We start from the raw sequence: 24,182 nt of genomic DNA, 5'->3' as shown, positions 1-24,182 counted from the left end.
ACAGGTTACAACATTTCAGCGACAGATCTGGGGGCCAATCGACGGATCCGAGGAGTTTCTGTCTGGACCAGCAGTTTACACACGAATTGCAGACACCCACTACTTTCTGAGTGAAAAGCGTCTTCCTAATGTCCCCTCTAATCCTCCCAGTAATCCCCATTCAATCTTTGCAAACCCCCCCCCCCCCCGGTAAATGCCCTCTCTCTGCCTCCCTGACTATTTACAATATAATAAATGAAGACATAAGAACATAAGAACATAAGAAATAGGAGCAGGAGTAGGCCATCTAGCCCTTCGAGCCTGCCCCGCCATTCAATAAGATCATGGCTGATCTGTCGTGGCTCAGTTCCACTTTCCCGCCCTCTCCCCATAACCCTTAATCCCCTCTCTTATCAAAAACCCATCAACCCGCTTCTTAAAAATATTTAGCGAGGCAGCCTCCACCACTTCAACGGGCAGAGAATTCCAGAGATTCACCACCCTTTGAGTGAAGAAGTTCCTCCTCAACTCCGTTCTGAACTGCCCCCCCTTTATCTTGAGGCTGTGCCCCCTAGTCCTACTGTCTTTTTTGAGCGGGAAGAGTCTTTCCACCTCTATCCTATCCATCCCATTCATCATCTTATACGTCTCAATGAGATCTCCCCTCATTCTTCTAAACTCTAACGAGTACAAGCCTAGTTTATTCAGCCTCTCCTCATAGCTCAACCCCCTCAACTCCGGTATCAGCCTAGTAAACCTCCTCTGCACTCCCTCCAAGGCCAAAATATCCTTGCGCAGGTGCGGCGCCCAAAACTGCACACAGTACTCCAGCTGCGGCCTCACCAATGCCCTATACAGCTGCAGCAAGACCTCCCTACTTTTATATTCAATCCCCCTCGCTATGAAGGCCAGCATCCCATTCGCCTTCCTGACCAATGGACAATGGAAGCAAACCATGTATTTATCTGCTCTAATCTGTATTTAGTGGCAAAAGAAGGGAAGCGTTTACAAAATAAACTTCAAATCCATTTGACAAAACAAAATCAAATCTTGAATCGTAATAACGGTTCCGTTCCACAATGCAATGCGAAGTAACAGCTTTAATATAGACAGTGCAATACTCGATATACATTCTAGGTTGTTTTCCACTGTTGATTGAACAAAACGTTTACTCTTTCACGCAGAACAAAGACAGAAATGAGAATTGCAAAATGCGTCATGAAGCTATAAACTATTGATACGAAAACGTTTTTATCCGGCATGAAAGCATATTCGACATGGCGATATTTGTGGAAATGTTAATTCATTTAATACGTGATCTGTATGTCCGTGGACGTCTCATCCTGTATTTGTTGATGACTGTGACCTGAAACGGTTAAAGAGAAAAAATATGTAAGAATGACAAGTATTTCCACAATCAGGTCAACACTTCACAAATACATGTGTTATATTTCAGTTCAACTGGAAATTTCTTTCTATCAAATACACACTGCACATTCTCTCTGATACCTTCAGTGTAATGTACCACTAAAAATCCTGCAGGAAATCACAAAGCAGAAACCACGCGGGTCAGGTCACATCCCTAAACTGCGGCATTCCCATTGGAAAATGTCGTAAAATAGGGTTAATGATGTATACGTGCCAGCTTAGGAAATGGTCACTGCCAACGGTTGTTAAACTCCTGTGTTTGCGCCACAGGTAACATTCTTATTGTTAGTTGGCGTGGAAGGAACCGATCAGATTGGATCAATGCTGGTCGACAGTGGAGTTAGACTTTTTTTGGTGAAATTTGGGCTTGTTTAATACAAGTCTGTGCATTCACGACAGGAACTAAACCCAAAATGCGGCAATATTCTTTAATCGGCTGCACAGCAGAGCGAGTATTTTCCACACAAGAGGGCGGGAGACTGCAGTAATAATCAGAGGTGATAATCAATTCAGAAAGCAGTCACAGCGTGGGACTCCATGAAGAAGATCAGAAATGACAGGGATTTCCTCACAGTATCCAGGAAATGTTAAATTTCAATCTACTTTGTTCATTATTTTAGCAATCAATTAAACATTGCACTTTTGATTGGGTGAATTTTAATCGCAGGTTGGAAAAAGGTTTTCCCAACCTCTCAGCTGGGGCTAGATAATTAGAAATCAGGATTAATGCAGCTTCAGAAGCCTTGAATTGCAGGCCAAAAACAGAAGGCTCTTCAGTGTGGCCTTGTCTGGAGCTTCGGGAAACAGGGAGTCACAAGGGCTGAGTTTGAAGGAATGATGCAATTTAATTTAAATGTTTATTTCATCCTAAATAACAATCTGAGGTCTAGGATGATTTAAAGTAATAAAAACAAAATAAGGGCTGCACTGCGGACTCACAGCATCAGGGGCCCCGTTTTCAATACCGATCTGATTGTGTGAAGTTTGCATATTCTCTCCCTGTCTGTGTGGGTTTCCTCCGGGTGCTCCGGTTTCCTCCCACAGTCCAAAGAAATGCAGGTTGGGTTGATTGACCATGCAAAATCACCCCTTATTGTTCAGGAGACGAGCATGGAAAATATTTAGGTTCTGGCACGGAGGTGCCACTGGTGGGCTGATTTTGATCCTGTTGGGGTAATGGCTTCTCATGTGATGGGAGTAACAAGCCAATTCATGGCACCATATATGACTCCATTGCACGAGATCGAAGCAGGAATTGCGGGAATGCAAACGTCAGGGAAATTGGAAGGTATTCCTTTGGTCGAAAACGATACTTCAGGCTGATATGTTTCGTGCCTGGAGCTCAAGGGTGTCTCAGAGCGGATATTCAGCAGGGGGCGCTGAGCAGCCACTTGTCATGATTTGCATCGGTATTAATCAAATGGGTAAAATAAAATGGCAGAATATGGGGAGTTAAGGCGTCAGTTCGAAAGTGTTTCTCAAATGTAATGATTTCCGATTTACTAACAGCTCATGATGTTTGTCAAATTATATGTAGCAGGACATATGAGTGGTTTTGTGAGTGGAAAATCATGTCTCAGAAATTAAATTGAGTTTTTTGAAGGGGTAACTAAGAAGGTAGATGAGGACAGTGCAGTTGATGTTGTCTACATGGTCTTTAGCAAGGCCTTTGGCAAGGTACGGCATGGTAGGTTGTTGCATAAAATTAAGTCTGACGGGGTCAAAGTTGAGGGCGGCACAGTCGCACACTGGTTAGCACTGCTGCTTCACAGTTCCAGCTTCCTAGGTTAGATTCCCGGCTCAGGCACTGTCTGTGTGCAGTTTGCACATTCTCCTCGTGTCTGCGTGGGTTTTCTCCGGGTACTCCGGTTTCCTCCCACAGTCCAAAGATGTGCGCGTTAGGTTGATTGGCCATGCTAAGAAATTGCCCTTTAGTGTCCAGGGATGAGTAGACTAGAGGGATTAGTGGGTCTAATAGGTAAGGATATGGGAGTAGGGCGTGGATTGGATTGTGTTCGGTGCAGACTCGATGGGCTGAAGGGTCTCTTTCAGCTCTGTAGGGTTCTATGATTCTATAGGAGTATAAAAACGGATACAAAAATGGCTCATTGAAAGAAGCCGGAGGGTGGTTGTAGAGAGTTGTTTCTCACAGTGGAGGCCTGTGACAAGCATCGTATGTCAGGGATCAGTGCTGAACCCACTGTTATTTGCCATTTATATGAATGATTTGGATGAGAATATAGGGGGCATGGTTAGTAGATTTTCAGATGACATTAAGATTGCTGGCATAGTGAACAGTGTAGAAACTAATCTCCAATTGCAACAGGATCTTGATAAATTAGACCAGTGGGGTGACGAATGGCAGATGGACTTTAATTTGGCCAAATGTGTGGTGATGAATTTTGATAGATTGAATCAGGGCAGGACTTACTCAGTTACTGGTATGACATTGGGGAGAGATGCAGAACAAAAAGATCTAAAGGTGTATGTCCATAACCATCGAACGTGGAGTCCCAGTTGGCCAAAATGGTGAAAAAGACATTTGGCAAGCTCAGTTTCCTCGGTCAGAACGGTGAATGCAGGAGTTGGAGCGTCTTGCTGAAGCTTTACAATACATTGGTAAGGTCACACTTGGAATACTGTGTGCAATTCTGCTCAAACTATTATAGAAATGATCTTTCTAAACTAGAAACAAAGTGCAGAAAATATTTACTAGGATGCTACAGGGACTTGATGGATTGAATTTTAAGGAGAGGCTGAGTCGGCTCGAACTTTTTTTTCTCTGGAACGTAGGAGGCGAGGGGTGACCTTATAGAAGTCTATGGAATAATGAGGGGCATAGACAAGATAGATAGTCATTTACTTTTTTCCCAAAGTTAGGGGAGATTAAGATTAGACAGCATAGGTTTAAGGTGAGAGGGGCGAGATTCAAAGGTGTCCAGAGGCGCTTTTTTTTTTTCACACAGAGGCTGGTGAGTGTCTGGAACAAGAGGCAGTGGTCGAGGCGGGGACAATTTTACATAAAAAAAAGTTTACAGAGCTACACGGGTACAATGGGTACAGAGGGACATGGGCCAAATGCGGGCAAGTGGGATTAGCTTAGGGGTTTTAAACATAGGGCAACATGGAGAAGATCGGCCGAAGGGCCTGTTTCCATGCTGAAAACCCCTATGACTCTGTGACTCCATATCAGCTGAGCACCTGGTGACGGGTTTTACATCGGTGGGACTTTGGCACCATTTCAGGGATTGGTTGGGGGTGGGGAGAAATCAAAACAAACTGGACGTGTTGCACCTGGTCAGGGCCAGAAATGTTGTCCATTGGCGATTATTTGAGTGTTTAGTTCGGAAGGGATGAAATGGAATGATAACTGGATGTGTGACATCGGAAACAGAAGCACTGGAATCAATAATAATGAACAGTAAAATGCAGCATTGGGAGCTCGGCTAATTAACGACAAAAGGGAAATATTCTCACAACACAAATGATGATTAATAATAGCAAAAGACGAATCTTTAAACGCTTTATACCTGAATGCACATAGAGTTCGAAATAGACGAACAGACAGTGCAAACCAAGCTATCTGGATTTGAGTGAATAGCTTTTGCGAAGACTTGGTTGCAAATACATCAGAGCTGGGAAATTAATTAATTTTCAGATACATTTAACATTTCACAACGCCAGGAGAGGAGGAGAATGTGATGGGGTAGCACAGTTCATAAGGACTGAAATGCACACTTTTGTGAGAGAGCATCATGGCATGGATGAAATGAAGTCCATGAGGGTGGAGATGGAAAATAGCAGGGTGGGTGGGGGAGTGGTGGGGGTGGCACATTGGAAGCAGGATAGAATACACCCTGAAACAATATCCACGTCAAAGGAAAAGCAATATATCAACAAATAGTGGAGCATTTAAAATGATAGAGCAATAATTGTGTCAGTTTACTAATGTTGATTGTCCAATAACGTTGCGAAGGATAGCTGCAGCAAGAAAGTCACAAAGGGTATTATGGATAGATTACTGCAACGATTTACAGTGCTGAAAACCAGGAAAGAACCAATGGTTAAAGAGGCAGCTTTAGTAAATGACCACGGAATTAAGGATTCCCTGGGAAGTTGCGATCATTACATGATAGGGTTGAGTAATGAGTTTGAGAGTGAGAACTCTGAGTCAGAAACAGCGATGTTTGAATTAAATAAAATAAGTAAGCATGAAATAAGATGAAGCAAACTGGGCGCATAAATTATGAGGGAAGACAGTAATCGTACAGTAGTCGGAATTTAAGGACGTAATTCATAATTCTCAGCAAAAAAAGTTATTCTCAGAAGGGGTAAAGATCCGAAGAGCGGGATAAAACACTCATGACTCACCCTGAATGTTTAAAAGATGTGTCAATCGGATTGGGTAGTGCGAAAACAGTCGATGTGTTGCTTTTTGACTTCCTGAAATCTTCACCAAAGTAGCTCACAAAAATTATTTCACAATAAAAGAGCCCATTGTTTTGGAGTCATTACATTGGCAGTAATAGAGAATTGGCTAATGAGCAGGAAACAAGCTGTGGGGATAAAGGATCTTTTTGTTTTGTTTTGTTTTTCAGTTTGGCGACCTGTAGCCAGTAGGGTCCCAAAGGGATCACAACTCGACACAACTCTTTACAACATATTGTAACAACTTGGAGGAAGATGCAAATCATCTGGAGACAAATTTAAAGCTGGCGTTAAAATTTGCATCAAGACAAATTTTGAGAGAGCTGCAAACATTTTGCAAAGATATATTGATGAGTTCAGTGAGTGGATAAAAAAATGCACAAAGAGTAAAATATATTTATTTGGAAAAAAAACAAAAAAAATCAATAATTTAACTGGAGAAAAACTGCTGGAAGCTAAAATACACGGAAACTTAGCGGTACTTCTGCACAAATCATAAAAAAAAGCAGAACACAGAGGTCTCAGGTAATTATTACCTGATACTGAAAAGATCACAAATTGAGAATTGAGCATTTATGGCAACTTATTTAATGGAAACACTGTTTAATTAGGGGCAGCTAAAGAAAGGTCCCGAGGATGATCAGATGCAACAGGGGATAGTTTTAGGAGGAAAGGCAGAATAGGTTGCCGCCATGGGCATTGGTATTCAGAAGAATGCAAGGTGATCTCATTGAAACATATGATTCTTATGGGGATTACCAGGATAAATGAGATGATGTTGCAGCCATTAGAGATTCTATCACCAGTTGCGTATTTTCAGAATGAAAAGGCAGAAATATCAGACTGAAAGTTGAAGGATGTTCTCTTGTCAATGAGTGTGGAATCTTTGGAACTCGTTGCCACAGAGAGCTGTGGCGGCAGAGTCCTTGTGCACGTTTAAGGCTGAGATAGGTAGATTATTGATCAGTAAAGAAACCAAGGATCACGGGAAAGGGGAAGAGAGTCATTATGATGGAAGTCTGATTAGACATGATCCACTGAAGGGCGGACCAGGCTGGACGGTCTCAGCGGCCTAATCCTGTTCCAATTTCTTATCAACTTATTGTGTACTGATCCCAAGCCACTGTCTAAAATACGGAACAATCAATGAATTATCTCACCCAGAGAGTCCAGATCACCGCTGGAACTTGTCAATGTGAAGATGCCGTCAGGGTCCCGGTTCAGCAGCAAGCGCCCCATCAGAGTCAATGGTTTCAATCTCAGCGTCGTCAGAGTCTGTCAAAACAGGAGCTGAGAGGGAAAGGATTTGAATTGAACTTAATTAGTAATGAAGGACAATTAGAATCATATCGTTTAATGTCTATTGCCGCAGTATTTCCGGGGCTGAGACTTTGATCTGTTGTGGCATGGAGGCCAGTGGATTGGACCATTGAGAATTATTGGGCGAAATTTTGTTTCTTTTTTCCAACTTTCGTTCAAATGTATACCGTTCCTAATGTGTCACCGATCCCACAAACCAGTCCACAAATAACAGCCAAGAAAGGGGAAATATATGGAACGTCGTTTTAAAAATGTAATTTCCATTGCTTGGAACAATGAGAACATATTGTTTCAGACTCAAAGTTTCTGTAATTCAAATCATTCTGCAATATCTGAGGCATTTGGCCCTGCCATTCCATGGTGTACACATCATGGTGCACACGTCATGGTGTACACGTCATGGAGTACACGTTTGGAGTTTTCAAACGCTATTTTAGATATTACAGAGTGAGAAGTCTCGGAAGGACATGGTCGCATGTGAACTTCGACCTCCCCTGAATTGAGGAAGAATCCACTTCAGGATATTCTGGTCCAGGATCTGTGTTTCCTAAACTGTGACTGGTGTAATACTCAATCTGATTGAAGGAGTCAATGCTTGAAGAAACTGGTAAGCGCAAAATAGTTGTTAGTTGGCAATTATTTTGTGAAGTTGTTACAATGTTATCGTGATAGAGAGTGACTCAGAGCGTTAGGACTATTACTTACGTGGCGAAAAACTACAGCAGGCGACGGTGCAGAGGGACCTCGGGGTCCCTGTGCATGAGTCGCAAAAACCCAGCTTGCAGGTGCAGCAGGTGGTCAGGAAGGCGAATGGGATGCTGGCCTTCATAGCGAGGGGGATTGAATATAAATGTAGGGAGGTCTTGCTGCAGCTGTATAGGGCATTGGTGAGGCCGCAGCTGGAGTACTGTGTGCAGTTTTGGGCGCCGCACCTGCGCAAGGATATTTTGGCCCTGGAGGGAGTGCAGAGGAGGTTTACTAGGCTGATACCGGAGTTGAGGGGATTGAGCTATGAGGAGAGGCTGAATAAACTAGGCTTGTACTCGTTAGAGTTTAGAAGAATGAGGGGAGATCTCATTGAGACGTATAAGATGATGAATGGGATGGATAGGATAGAGGTGGAGAGGCTCTTCCCACTCAAAAAAGACAGTAGGACTAGGGGGCACAGCCTCAAGATAAAGGGGAGGCGGTTTAGAACGGAGTTGAGGAGGAACTTCTTCACTCAAAGGGTGGTGAATCTCTGGAATTCTCTGCCCGTTGAAGTGGTGGAGGCTGCCTCGCTAACTATTTTTAAGAAGCGGGTTGATGGGTTCTTGATAAGAGAGGGGATTAAGGGTTATGGGGAGAAGGCGGGAAAGTGGAACTGAGCCACAACAGATCAGCCATGATCTTATTGAGTGGCGGGGCAGGCTCGAAGGGCTAGATGGCCTACTCCTGCTCCTATTTCTTATGTTAGTCGAGATCACAACAACTTAATCGCCTCTGTGGAAATATCCTGGCGTTTAAACATCCCACCAATTTGGGAGAACAGTCAGCAGACTGACTGCAGTGATCCAAACTGAAGAACCAGCACTATCTTAATGGAGAAAATATGTTACTCTGGATCCGAAATGTCCAGTCCCTTAGGACAAATAATGTGTAAGATATCAGAGAACCGGGAATATGTAAGGAAAAAAAAACATTCCATCTGAGTCAGTGGACCGGTTTTTATGATCCAGAATCATTTCATCCCTACCATATTATCCCCGGATTTTATCCTCAGAGATGAAAATCCATCAAAACATAGATACCCTACAGTGCAGAGTGAGACAATTTGGCCCAACGAGTTTGCACTGACAACCATCCTACCCAGGTTCTATCTCTGCAGCCAAACATATGAACATTACCTGTCCCTGTGACCAACACTAAGAGGCAAATTAGCATGTCTAATCAACCGAATACGGACATCTTTTGGACTGTGGGATAAATTCAGAGCACATCAAGGGAAGCAATGCAGACATGGGGAGAAGGTGCAAACTCTACACAGACTGTAACGCAAGCCGATAATCAAACCCAGGTCCTGGAGCTATGAAACAGCAGCACTCATCACTGCGCCGCCGTACGGTCGGCAGGAGTGAAACCACTGGGGATTTCACAGTTACTTCATTGCAGTGTTAGTTTACACTTACTTGTGACTAATAAATGTGTTTTTACTTTCCTCTGATGGGAGCCCCGTGCAATTCACCAGAAAAGAGCACTAATAGGCCAAGTAAGTTCTCGTGTTCTTTTTTGAACTCTGTTCAGCCATTCCGGACAGGTCTGAGCCCGCCTACCTGCTAACGTATTTGTAAATTCTTGTGAACCCTCCCCTAATTCCTGCGTCGTTTTACAAAATCCTGTATATATCTCTCTATCTGTGTGTTTCTCTCTCTATCTCTGTATTGCTATATGTGTCTGTCTCTGTCTCTCTGCATATATCTCTGTGTATCTGTGTGTCTCTCTCTGTCTCTCCGTATTTCTCTTTATTTGTGTCTTTCTCTGTCTCTCTGTGTATATCTCTCTGCTTATCTGTGCATCCCTCTGTCTGCCTCTATTTCTCTCTTTTTGTGCCTCTCTCTTTGTATCCCTGCGTATATCTCTCTGAGAATCTGTGCGTCTCTCTCTGTCTCTGTATTTCTCACTATTGGTGTCTCTCTCTGTATCTCTGTATATCTCTCTCTGTGTATCTGTGTGTCTCTCTCTGTCTCTGTATTTCTCACTATTTGTGTCTCTCTCTGTATCTCTGTATATATCTCTCTGTGTATCTGTGTGTCTCTCTCTGTCTCTGTATTTCTCTCTATTTGTGTCTCTCGGCATCACCAGCAGATGGAGGCAGGGTGGGCTCTGGGTGCATTGAGACGACATCACCAGCAGATGGAGGCAGGGTGGGCTCTGGGTGCATTGAGACGGCATCGCCAGCAGATGGAGGCAGGGTGATCTCTGGGTGCATTGAGACGGCATCACCAGCAGATGGAGGCAGGGTGATCTCTGGGTGCATTGAGACGGCATCACCAGCAGATGGAGGCAGGGTGGGCTCTGGGTGCATTGAGACGGCATCACCAGCAGATGGAGGCAGGGTGGGCTCTGGGTGCATTGAGACAGCATCACCAGCAGATGGAGGCAGGGTGGGCTCTGGGTGCATTGAGACAGCATCACCAGCAGATGGAGGCAGGGTGATCTCTGGGTGCATTGAGACAGCATCACCAGCAGATGGAGGCAGGGTGGGCTCTGGGTGCATTGAGACAGCATCACCAGCAGATGGAGGCAGATCTCTGGTTGCATTGAGACGGCATCACCAGCAGATGGAGTCAGGGGGGGCTCTGGGTGCATTGAGACAGCATCACCAGCAGATGGAGTCAGGGTGGGCTCTGGGTGCATTGAGACGGCATCACCAGCAGATGGAGGCGGTGTGATCTCTGGGTGCATTGAGACGGCATCACCAGCAGATGGAGGCAGGGTGATCTCTGGGTGCATTGAGACGGCATCACCAGCAGATGGAGGCAGGGTGATCTCTGGGTGACTTTTGCTCCAAGTTTCACCGACAGTAGTGAACTGAATATGATCCAGACAACCCGAATAATGGAACATATTTTCAATGTTTTGCTGTAGAAATGTATTTTATGTGAGGGGCACGGTGATATCAGGAGAGAGAATGAAATAATACATTGATGTATCTCGGAGACCTTAGGGACAGAACAGTTCAAACCCGGGGAGGAATCTATGACTTGTTTAAATTTGTATTGTGCGAAATCAATGCCAGCACATGGTTAACAGGAACAGGAGTGTTGAGACATTTTAAAATTATGTTGCATTAGTATATTTATACTTCAATGATTAAGCTAATGATACTTCAAAATCTGTAGCAAGTAAACCGGAAACTAATTTGTACTGTTGGCAACTGGGTCCTTATAGTAGAGAACTGTTCCCTTCCAAACACAGGAGAGAGAGGAGAGTGAGCCCAGAGTTTCCCTCTCTCTACCCGGTGGTACAATGTCCCAGATGGTTCGAACCACTGAAGAGGTGGAGGTGAGTGGATTCAGTAATGACATTCGTCCTCTTTTCATTGAGGAAGTTTTGGGACATGGATTAGCTCCTGCTCCTCCCCTCTCTCTGCTGGGTTAGTGGGAATCCAGGATGTTAACAATTTCACTCTCCCTCAATCCGATGGGGGGAATATTTCTCCATGGTTTTTTGTGTGTGACCCTCACTTCAGTTCCCAGTGGGTGCGGTGCAGCAGCTTAAAGAGGTGGTCAATGACAGAAGCAGGGACACAGAGATCTAAATGTTGTGTTTGTGTGTCAGACATGTTAAAAATGTGGGATTGTTTCCCCCTCAGTGGGAAGAGAGTCAGTGAAGATATTTTGCAGAATCCTGTAATGAATGTGCTCTATTCTATCCCTGACCCAGTGTCTATCTCCGCTGGGAGCACTGGGTCAACAATGTTGGGTTCCAGACATGAAAATATCTGACTCAAATCAAAGATATGGAAGTAAAACTGAAAAACAACCAGCTCAACAATTGGGTATTTCATTGATTGTTAGAGGAAAATGTTTTTATTCTTTTTATTGTAGTTTTTAATGCAAGTGAGTGACTCTCATTGACATGAATTAACCGTGTCCATCAGTGCAAGGGAAATGTTCACAAAACTGGGTTTACCGCTGGATTTGTCAACTGTTTTGTTGCTGATCTTCAAGGGGATGGCTTCATGTCCCACCACACAGGAGTAAGAAGCACCGCTGGACCATTCCCCTGCTGCAATGGATAACAGGCTGTACATGAAGAAGGAGCTATCGCCGTTCTCCGCCACCACCTCGGTGTTCCTGTAGTTGCCGGGATTCACCGGCTTGTCGTTGATGGTCCACTTGACGAAGATCTCTCGGGGGGAGAAACCTCTCACTAAGCAGCTGAGGGAGACGAAACTCTGAGCGGAGACGTCTTCTGCCGAGGGCAGGAGGACAGAGACGACCGGTTCCCGCGGATGTGGGTCTGCAGAAAATGTACAATAAATGTCAATAAACTGGAGAATTCTGGAGACAATGAAACCACTGGTTAGATCTCAGGGAAATGTGCTTCGCTTCTGATTTTAACTGTTCCCATGTTTGATTTGCAGCTTGGAGGAGAGGTGAACACAATTGTTTCCTCAAATAACTCGGGGGGAGCGGAGTGGAAAGATTCAGAAAATTTACAGCACAGAATCAGGCCATTCGGCCCAACTGATCTACTTTTTCTTTTTGGTTTTCTGGTTTGTGATGCTCCACATCAGGCTCCTCCCTTCTTCTTCGATCTAAACCCAATAACATCGCCTTCAGTTCACTTTTCACTCATCAACACATCAACCTTCCCGTAAAAATATCACTCGGCCCAGAGTCGTTTAGTTCAGGGGAGAACATTAATGCACCGAATACTAAATATTGACTAGTACACTTACACTGGAGATAGACACAGTGATGCAGTTACATACAAACATAGAACATTACAGCACAGTACAGGCCCTTCGGCCCTCAATGTTGTGCCGAGCTATGTCCGAACCCAAGATCAGTCTATCCCACTCCCTATCATTCTGGAGTGCTCCATGTGCCTATCCAATAACTGCTTGAAAGTTCCTAAAGTGTCCGACTCCACTATCACAGCAGGCAGTGCATTCCACATCCCAACCACTCTCTGAGTGAAGAATCTACCTTGGACATCCCTCCGATATCTCCCACCATCAACCTTATAGTAATGCCCCCCCTAGTAACAGCTACATCCACCCGAGGGAATAATCTCTGAACCATCACTCTATCAATTCCCCCTCATCATCTTATAAACCTCTATTAGGTCGCCTCTCATCCTCCTCCACTCCAAAGAGAAAAGCCCCAGCTCCCTCAACATTTCCTCATAAGACCTACCCTCCAAACCAGGCAGCATCCTGGTAAATCTCCTCTGCACTCTCTCCAATGCTTCCACATCCTTCTTATAGTGAGGTGACCAGAACTGAACACAATATTCCAAATGTGGTCTCACCAAGGCCCTGTACAGTTGCAGCATAACCCCACGGCTCTTAAACTCAGACCCCCTGTTAATAAACACTAACACACTATAAGCCTTCTTCAAGACATCTAATGCAGCAAACTACATGACAGTAACTTAGAAGTTGTTCTCTGCTTTGTAGCAACTTTAATAGATCCCTAATTCCGATGAACATCAGAATGATATATGTTGTCCTCTGTTTGAGTCTCTTACCCTGAGATGCGCTGATGTTCTGACTCTGAGTGTCTCCTTGATGAGTGACCTGGCAGGTATAGACCGCTTTGCTGAACCATTCCCCAGCGGAGACTGTCAGCTGGATGCTGGCCGAGAAGTTCCCGTTCAGTTCACAGGGGGAGAGGTGACAATTCCTGAATGTGTGGGTCCCCCATTCTTCAGACACTCCACTTCCATTGACCCTGGCTGGGAATCGATGATTGAACAGACGATGATTGAGAATTTCCTGTGTGAGATTTCTTCACTGGAACTCACGGTGAGGATAACAGTTGGAGGGACCCCAGTATCAAAACCTTCAGAGAAAAAAAACAGATCACTCATTTCCTGCAGAAGATGTGGATCAATTAAACTTTTGTCAACAGAGGGTAGTAAGGGTGTGGAATGCCCTGCCTGCAGCAGTTGTGGACTCGCCAAATTTAAGGGCGTTCAAATGGTCAGTGGATCGGCATATGGATAACATTGGAATTGTTTAGGTTAGAGGGTCATTAGATTGGTTCCACTGGTCGGCGCAACATCGAGGGCCGAAGGGCCTGTACTGTGCTGTAATGTTCTATGTTCTAACTCATTTGCAGTCAATAGACACTAACTGGACCAATCCAGAGGGCCGGAAGATGCACATGTATTGAAATGAGTTCTAACCAAGGCCCTACATGTTAACCACAGTGTTTCTGTTTCACACAAGCTCCACAACTCTTACATGGTATTTCAATGCTCTTGACTGTGCTGATGTGTCGAACCTCACAGTCAATTCTGGGACATTCTCCCACTGAGTCGCTGATGGTTAACTGGCTGCTCAGGGTGTAGGTTCCCTTTGTGTTTCTCACTGATGGGTAAGGCTTAAATCCACTGGGGACCGTTTGCCCATTTATCTTGCAGGTCACTTTGGAGACATCTGGAGAGTAATCCATCGCCAAACATCAGAAGGTGATGGAGCCGTCGGAGTTGTGTTGCTGACAGGGGGAGACCAGGCCGTAGAGATTGGGCGGAGATTGTTTCGCTGGCAAAGAATGGCCAATTGAACAAGTTAGACTCTTACTTGCATTTATTAAGTCATCAAACATATTGTTACAAATAGGTTTCTATATTTGATATAGCTCTTGGTGTTAAAGGGATGAAGGGATATGGGTAGTAGGTGTGATCAGGATAGTGATGAGCTCTGACCAAAGTGAATGGCGGAGTAGTCCCAAAGGGCCAAATGGCCTACTGCAGCTTCTATTTTCTATGTTTCTATCTCCAACACTGATTAGAATTATGAACTTATCCCTAATATTTCCCGATGAAATCTGTCATCTGCCTTTGAGATGATGTTACTTCTATCATTTGGGAATTGTCATCTCTGTAGAAACTCATATCCCTGTCTTCACTTCTATCAAATTAGGAAGAAAAAAAACACATTCTGTTAGTTTCACAATGACGTGTCATTCATTGGATTAACAGAGAACAGCAAAAATTTTCCCCATTATTGCAGCAACTATTTATTTCTCAACAATAGCAGTGTGTGACAAACTGCTGTTTATTTCTCAAACAACAACACTTTGTGATGAAGAAGTTCTCCCTTCATTCAGACTATCCACTCACCTGATGAGGGAGCTCCAACAGCTTGTGATTCCAAATAAACCTGTTGGACTTTAACCTGGTGTTGTGAGAATCCTTCCTGTGCCCACACCAACCTCACTCCGGCATCTCCACACTAGTTTTGGAAATTGCCTGTGTTCAAACTGATTGGTGCCCCTTCCTCTCTCCAACTCACTGCCTCTCACTGCACAAACCAGAGATTAGTGACTTTGCTTCAGAAATCCCTCCGGAATGAATACTTACTGAATGATCAGGAAACTCGCAATGTGATTATAAATTCAAATAAATCCAACATTGACTCATTGAAGGATCACATATTAATACCTAGACTTTCCCATTCGGGCCCTGAAGTCTCCTCCAACATTCACTGAGATTACAGATGAGCTGATTGTGGTGCTAGCTCTACTCTGAACCCCCTCACTCTGCCCATCCATCACCCGCTCTCTGCCCATTTCCCCACCTCTTTGCCCTTTCCCCTGGCTCTCTGCCTGTCACAGTGACTCTTTTCCCCTTTTATCCGGCTCTCTGTATTTCCACCTGGTTCTCTACACTTCCCTCCAGCTCTGTGTCCTCTCCCCCGGCTCTCTGCTCTTTCTCTGTATCTGTGTGTATCTCTGTCACACCCTACAAACACTTTCAACAGGATCAAGTATAACATTTACAGAAATGTTTAATATAAATTCCAATTAATGTTTAGAATAAGCAGAAAATATTACAAAGCAGCACCAGCATTGTGAGTGAGTGGAACATTTTCACTGGATAAATGTAGAAATTTTAGATTATTTTAAATTTGGGTTTACATTTCAAACACTTGTGCAGTAGATGGTTCAAACCGCAGCCACTAGATGTCACCATATTTAAACATTTGGAAGGTAAAAGTTCCAGCCATCAAATGTCACCGAGATTAAACATTGCAGGGACCCCAAATTGTAAATGCAGTGACAAACTATGTTCTGAACGAGTGGCGTAAGCCGATATCAGGAAAGATTTTAAACATACAAACACAGTAAAGCCTGCTTTATTTCTGTCTGCAGTCATGCATCAAACAGTTGCGAACCCACAGAATGTTCATATTCAATCAAAGCGTGTAACAGCTCAGTGTCACTGAGTTCAAACAATGCAGAAACACTACATTAATTCACAAATTTTACGTGTTTAGAGTCACCCAGATACATAATCTCCTCACCACAGAAAAAAAAACGCATCACCGACAGACTGAACCCCGCTTCATGCAGAAGCAGTACAATTCTACAAACACTTTCAACAGAATCAAATGTAACATTTACAGAAATGTGCAATATAAATTCCAGCCAATTTGCCCATCACCAAACTAATTAATGTTTAGAATAAGCAGAAAATATTGCACAGCAGCACCAGCATTGTGAGTGAGTGGAACATTTTCACTGGATAAATATAGAAATTTTAGATTTTTTTAAATTTTGGTTAAAATTTCAAACACTGGTGCAGTAGATGGTTCAACCCGCAGCCACTAGATGTCACCGAGATGAAACACTGCAGAAACGCTGAATTGTTTAACAGACATTTAGATTTTAAAGTAACCCAACCACACAGTAACCTCAACAGATAAACACAAAATCCCAACAATTTGGGATGGAATCCCTCAGCAGCACCTACTGTCCAGAAAGAGCTGAATTCTAAAACCCCTTCGCAGCAGAATCACAGGAAACATTGTAACAATTCTCAACCGAGAATCCGCCAAACTCACATTCCTGTTACCAAATGGATTATTAGTACAGATAAAAATATAAAACAAAGACACATGTAAACCAGTCACTCGATAAGTGGATGGTTCTTACCTGTAGTCACCGTCACCATGGTCACTTGTCCCCAGTAATCGAAGTAGTCACAGTGTCACATTCTGTAGGCTGTGTCATACAGTAACCGTCCTTGCACAGAATAGACACAAAATCAACATTATTTTAAATATCCACAAACCCAAGGAAAAGCAAAATGAATTAATGTTCATTAAATTATCATTGGATTTCTGGATATCATTTGACATTCATAAACGACCCTAATGCTTCATATTTCACAGAGTTACACGTGAACATGTTGTTGAAAACACACATCGATAATTGAGTAATTATCAAGAGTTTCCATGTTTATTCTTGCCATGTGGTCAGCGCTGGACATAAATAATACTGTACTGTGATTACAGTTGGGATTTAAAAGTGACACTGATCCAGTTTCAGTCAATCAGTGCTGAGGGTTTTTTGTATTGACAGTAACTGCTGTGTAGCTCCAGCTATCACAGTGAGACACAGCATGACCAGTACTGAGGCGGACAGTTAGCTGTAAAATACAGACAGTTAATTTCACTGCTATTTCAAAAGCCTGTTTCCAGCTCGTTAAGGGTGACTCAGTGAGATATTTCAATTTCGACTGGTCATGATATTGATAAAGGGGGTTACAAACTTTTACACTCTCTGTGCACATTCAGCGTGTAAATCAATAACAATAAATTTGAAGCATTTTACATCATAAAAGAAACAATGATGTTTCTAAGTATTATTTTGTTGAACCCTCATGTACTTTAAGCAACGTCCTTTTCTCCGCACTGTGACCCACCGCTATAGTATCACAGTGACACACACCCATACAAAAACTGCACTCACTCTGTTCAGTCCTGCTGTTCAATCTTCACTTCAAATGGACCATTAGTTTTGCTCTAATGTAAAATGTAGGCAACTGTTTATATAACACAATGTGTCAGAAATATTAAAAAGAGTAATATATCGTGTGTCGGATTGCTGAAACTACAATGAATATAAAGGCAGTGAAAAGCTCACCAGTTATATCGGTGAGTTTGGGAAGTTTTACTGTTAAATGCTTTCTGTGTTACTCTTTATTTTGAACACCATTATAGTTTGGTTGTGACCAGCCTCGATCATACTGCATTGAAAACAGATCCTGACCTTCAGGTTATGATGGAAGATGCTGATATCCCCTCTCGGGCTGTTCTTGTCCGGGTGCAGCCCTGGATCCTCTCGCTGTGGTCTGTGGCACAGTAATAGATGGCCGTGTCTTCAGTCTTCAGGCTCGTCATCTCCAAAGAGAAGATGTTGCTTGAAGTGTCTGTGGACGCAGTAAATCGACCCTGAATTGATGGTGTGTAGTAGTTAGTGTTGGATGAACGATAGTAGGTAACCAGACACTCCAGCTCCCTGTCCGGGAACCTGCCGGATCCAGTCCATCCAGTAGCTGCCAAGATTTAAACCGCTGGTTTTACAGCTCAGTTTCAGGGAGCCTCCGGGACGCCTTTGTACTTTCAGTTCTTTGACTTGATATTTTCCTTCCACCTTTCCGTATCCTGACAACCTGGTTTCTTCCAATTCTCACGCCACGTACATCCTTCTGGGTCCCAGTGAGTTTCAAATCCTGTATCTGTCTCTCTGCAGAGCTGCTGGTTAAAGACACATTTACAGCACTTAGCAGACAGAACCTTCACTCTGATTCTTTCCCTCCCCCTCCCCCAGCTAGTGCTTGTAATGTTTCAATGAAAAGGCTGGTTTCTGCAGCTCTGATCTCTGGTGAGTCATTAAGCTCAGGGCACACACACATTCAGACACCCGGACAGACAACAACAGACAGATGACATTGTAATTCAGGAGTGGAATTAGTAAATGAGACAACAAATAACTTTGCAAGAAATTGTTACAGTTCAAGCAACGTAAGGGAAAGGCAACTTTGCGGGAATCAGTAAAGGGGACAAACCTGTAGCCGATGGAGCCCTGGGTGAACAAGTTGTACAGTCCACATTCAGACCTGGCCTGCCTGGCAGTGCAGAGCTGCGAGTTACTTTAAATCCGTCTTCTCCCAGCTCCCAGTGCTGGTGATGTGGAGCTGGGATGGGGCGGAGGGAGAGAGCCTTGGGATAAACCATTTACCTGGTGCTCACTAACCCACACACACAACCCCCCCACACACTCAGAGACAGGCTGGTGTTGGACTGGGCCATACCTGCAGGAGGTGTGTCCAGGTGAGGTGTAGGAGATGTGGTTGGATGGGCTTTGATTGGGGAGGTGTGGACAGTGTGTGTGGAGGTTATAAAAAGGCTGGGGTTCCATTGTTCTGTCTCTGTCTCCACGTGGCTGGGTAAGTATCAGGTAAGCTGTGTGTCTGTGTGAGTGAGTCAGTGTGTGTGTGTGTGTGTGCAGCATGGAGTTCCAGCTCTGAGATTTTAACCCCCCTCCCCTTTACCCAGCACAAAGCCCCTGGCCCAGGATCTGTCTCCGCCACCATGGGAGAGGGAATGGAAGGAGTTGGAGAGATCACCGAGGGAAAAGATGTGCGCTGGTGAGTATGAACCTCTTCACTTTGTGTCTGCGTCTCTTTCCCACCTCAGCCCTGCTTTTCTCTGTGTGTTTGCAGCCTCCTCTCAATCTCCCTCTCAGTCTTTCTCAGTCTTAATCTTTCCCTCTCAATCTTAATCTTTCCCTCTCAGTCTTAATCTTTCTTCTCTCAGTCTTAATCTTTCCCTCCCAATCTTAATCTTTCCCTCTCATTCTTAATCTTTCCCTCTCATTCTTAACCTTTCCCTCTCATTCTTAACCTTTCCCTCTCATTCTTAACCTTTCCCTCTCATTCTTAACCTTTCCCTCTCATTCTTAACCTTTCCCTCTCATTCTTAACCTTTCCCTCTCATTCTTAACCTTTCCCTCTCATTCTTAACCTTTCCCTCTCAGTCTTAATCTTTCCCTCTCAGTCTTAATCTTTCCCTCTCAGTCTTAATCTTTGCCTCTCAGTCTTAATCTTTGCCTCTCAGTCTTAATCTTTGCCTCCGAATCTTAATCTTTCCCTCCCAATCTCAATCTTTCCCTCCCAATCTCAATCTTTCCCTCCCAATCTCAATCTTTCCCTCCCAATCTCAATCTTTCCCTCCCAATCTCAATCTTTCCCTCCCAATCTCAATCTTTCCCTCCCAATCTCAATCTTTCCCTCCCAATCTCAATCTTTCCCTCTCAGTCGTGTTTGTCTTTTTACTGTCTTTATTTTCTCTCCCTGTCTCTTTATTTTCTCTCCCTGTCTCTTTATTTTCCCTCCCTGTCTCTTTATTTTCCCTCCCTGTCTCTTTATTTTCCCTCCCTGTCTCTTTATTTTCCCTCCCTGTCTCTTTATTTTCCCTCCCTGTCTCTTTATTTTCCCTCCCTGTCTCTTTATTTTCCCTCCCTGTCTCTTTATTTTCCCTCCCTGTCTCTTTATTTTCCCTCCCTGTCTCTTTATTTTCCCTCCCTGTCTCTTTATTTTCCCTCCCTGTCTCTTTATTTTCTCTCCCTGTCTCTTTATTTTCCCTCCCTGTCTCTTTATTTTCCCTCCCTGTCTCTTTATTTTCCCTCCCTGTCTCTTTATTTTCCCTCCCTGTCTCTTTATTTTCCCTCCCTGTCTCTTTATTTTCCCTCCCTGTCTCTTTATTTTCCCTCCCTGTCTCTTTATTTTCCCTCCCTGTCTTTTATTGTCTCTCCCTGTCTTTTATTGCCCTTTTTTTCCCCTCTGCCCTTTTTTTCCCCTCTGCCCTTTTTTTCCCTCTGCCCTTTTTTTCCCTCTGCCCTTTTTTTCCCTCTGCCCTTTTTTCCCTCTGCCCTTTTTTTCCCTCTGCCCTTTTTTTCTGTCTTTTTTTCTGTCTTTTTTTCTGTCTTTTTTTCTGTCTTTTTTTCTGTCTTTTTTTTCTGTCTTTTTTTTCTGTCTTTTTTTTCTGTCTTTTTTTTCTGTCTTTTTTTTCTGTCTTTTTTTTCTGTCTTTTTTTTCTGTCTTTTTTTTCTGTCTTTTTTTTCTGTCTTTTTTTTCTGTCTTTTTTTTCTGTCTTTTTTTTCTGTCTTTTTTTTCTGTCTTTTTTTTCTGTCTTTTTTTTCTGTCTTTTTTTTCTGACTTTTTTTTCTGACTTTTTTTTCTGACTTTTTTTTCTGACTTTTTTTTCTGACTTTTTTTTCTGACTTTTTTTTCTGACTTTTTTTTCTGACTTTTTTTTCTGACTTTTTTTTCTGACTTTTTTTTCTGACTTTTTTTTCTGACTTTTTTTTCTGACTTTTTTTTCTGACTTTTTTTTCTGACTTTTTTTTCTGACTTTTTTTTCTGACTTTTTTTTCTGACTTTTTTTTCTGACTTTTTTTTCTGACTTTTTTTTCTGACTTTTTTTTCTGACTTTTTTTTCTGACTTTTTTTTCTGACTTTTTTTTCTGACTTTTTTTTCTGACTTTTTTTTCTGACTTTTTTTTCTGACTTTTTTTTCTGACTTTTTTTTCTGACTTTTTTTTCTGACTTTTTTTTCTGACTTTTTTTTCTGACTTTTTTTTCTGACTTTTTTTTCTGACTTTTTTTTCTGACTTTTTTTTCTGACTTTTTTTTCTGACTTTTTTTTCTGACTTTTTTTTCTGACTTTTTTTTCTGACTTTTTTTTCTGACTTTTTTTTCTGACTTTTTTTTCTGACTTTTTTTTCTGACTTTTTTTTCTGACTTTTTTTTCTGACTTTTTTTTCTGACTTTTTTTTCTGACTTTTTTTTCTGACTTTTTTTTCTGACTTTTTTTCTGACTTTTTTTTCTGACTTTTTTTTCTGACTTTTTTTTCTGACTTTTTTTTCTGACTTTTTTTTCTGACTTTTTTTTCTGACTTTTTTTTCTGACTTTTTTTTCTGACTTTTTTTTCTGACTTTTTTTTCTGACTTTTTTTTCTGACTTTTTTTTCTGACTTTTTTTTCTGACTTTTTTTTCTGACTTTTTTTTCTGACTTTTTTTTCTGACTTTTTTTTCTGACTTTTTTTTCTGACTTTTTTTTCTGACTTTTTTTTCTGACTTTTTTTTCTGACTTTTTTTTCTGACTTTTTTTTCTGACTTTTTTTTCTGACTTTTTTTTCTGACTTTTTTTTCTGACTTTTTTTTCTGACTTTTTTTTCTGACTTTTTTTTCTGACTTTTTTTTCTGACTTTTTTTTCTGACTTTTTTTTCTGACTTTTTTTTCTGACTTTTTTTTCTGACTTTTTTTTCTGACTTTTTTTTCTGACTTTTTTTTCTGACTTTTTTTTCTGACTTTTTTTTCTTGAAGTGCTGTCCTCCCTGTAGATTTCTCTGAGCTCAACCACCCTTTAAATGCCCCCCCTTAAATGCCCCCCCTTAAATGCCCCCCCTTAAATGCCCCCCCTTAAATGCCCCCCCTTAAATGCCCCCCCTTAAATGCCCCCCCTTAAATGCCCCCCCCTTAAATGCCCCCCCCTTAAATGCCCCCCCCTTAAAGGCCCCCCCCCTTAAAGGCCCCCCCCCTTAAAGGCCCCCCCCCTTAAAGGCCCCCCCCCTTAAAGGCCCCCCCCCTTAAAGGCCCCCCCCCTTAAAGGCCCCCCCCCTTAAAGGCCCCCCCCCTTAAAGGCCCCCCCCCTTAAAGGCCCCCCCCCTTAAAGGCCCCCCCCCTTTAAATGGCCCCCCCCCCTTTAAATGGCCCATCTTCTACCCACCGCCAAATCCCTCTGAGCCTCAAACTCCCCGGTATCCCTCTGATTCCTCAATCAATCCCCTCATTCCCTCCATTCCCCCCCCCCCCCCAACATTCCTCTTTCTCCAGCCTGATTCCCGATCCCTCTGCCTAATCTCCTTTAATCCGACTCTAAGCAACACCCCCCCCCCCCTCCCCTCAATCTCCCTCCCGGCCCCCACCGCCAGCCAGGTTCTGACCCGAGATTTCTCTACAATCCCCCCCCCCCACCAAATGTCTCCCTGGATCACAACCCCCCCCCCCCACCCTCGCTGCATCCCTCTGCCCCCCCAATCCCACTCCTCCAATCCCACCCCCTTCAATCTCTCTCATCCCCAAACTACATCTTTAAATCCGCCCCCCCCCCACAGCTTCTGAGTCTCTCCCCCTCCCAGATCCCTTCTATATCCCTCAGAGCCCCAGAAATCCCCCTCCATTTCCCCCCTCTTTGTCCCACTCCGGCTATGTTGCCCCCAGTGCTGTCCCCCCCCCTATAGATTCCCCTCTGAGCTCAAACCCCTCTCTCCATCCCAATCCTGTACCCCCCCCCGGGCTATTTCCCCCTATATCTCCCCCCCCTCCAATCTCCCTCCCTTACTGCCAAAGCCCTATAGATTCCTTGAACCTCTCTCTTGAGCCCAATCCTCATCCCCCCCCCAACCTCAACCTCTTTAATTCCCCCCTCCCCGACAAGCCCCTCTAATTCTCCCCCTGCTGAAACCTAGACCCCCCCCACTTTAAGACCCCCCCCTTTAAGACTCAAACTACATCTTTTAATTGCCCCACTTCTGAGTCACTGCCCCTCCCAGATCCCTCCTGTATCCCTCAAACCCCCAGAAATCCCTCTCTAAACCCCCCCCTTCCCAAATCCTTCTCTCTCCCGACACCCACCGCCAATCTGACTCCAAACCCCCTGAATCAAACTCCTGCCCCAATTCCTGATATCACCCCCCCCCCCCACACAGTTCCTCGCACCCCCATTCCGCTAACTCCCGACCCCATCCAGACCCTCTCCAGATTCTGACCCGAGATTTCTCTCCAATCCCCCCTGAATTTCTCCCTGCCCTGGATCGCATCCCCCCCCCACAACCCTTGCTGCATCCCTCTGCCCCCCCCCCAATCCCGCTGCCTCTCCAATCCCACCCCCTTCAATCTGACAGAGCCCCCAAACTATGTCTGTAAATCTCTCCCCAACAACTTCTGAGTCGCTCCCCCTCCCAGATCCCTTCTATATACCTCAGAGCCCCAGAAATCTCAGCCCCTTCCCCAATCCTCTCTGTTCAATCTCCTTCACCCCACTCAAAGGCACCCACTGCCAAATCTCCCTCTAAACCCTCCCCCCCTCAATCTCCCCTCATTCCACCCCCCCAATTCCTCTCTCTCCCTCCTGCCTGACTCCCTATCTCCTTTAATCTGACTCTAAACCCCACCCTTCCCCTCAATCTCTCTCCCACACCCACCGCCAATCTGACTCTAATCCCTGAATCTCCCAAGCTCCTGCCCCAATTCCTAAGCACCCTCCAAGGCAAAGCTCCCTCTGCACCCCCCTCAACTCTGACCCACACCCCCTTCTGCTAACTCCCTCTCAGACCCTCTCCAGATTCTAACGCCCGTGAGATTCATCTCGAATCCCCCCTGAATGTCTCCCTGGACTGACCCCCCCACCCTTGCTGTGTCCCTCTGCCCCCCCAATCCTGCTCCCTCCCACCCCCT

The 24,182-nt window shown here is 44.0% G+C and overlaps 1 pseudogene; it reads right to left on the bottom strand.

Moving 5' to 3' along the window:
• LOC145361234 (immunoglobulin gamma-1 heavy chain-like) overlaps positions 1-24,182 on the bottom strand; it is a 171,811-nt pseudogene that overhangs the window by 7,850 nt on the left and 139,779 nt on the right.

This window comes from Carcharhinus amblyrhynchos, chromosome 34 (genome assembly GCF_965287045.1).
Source record: "Carcharhinus amblyrhynchos chromosome 34, sCarAmb.v2.hapA, whole genome shotgun sequence".
NCBI lineage: Eukaryota > Metazoa > Chordata > Chondrichthyes > Carcharhiniformes > Carcharhinidae > Carcharhinus > Carcharhinus amblyrhynchos.
This window is presented reverse-complemented; position numbering and strand designations above follow the sequence as displayed.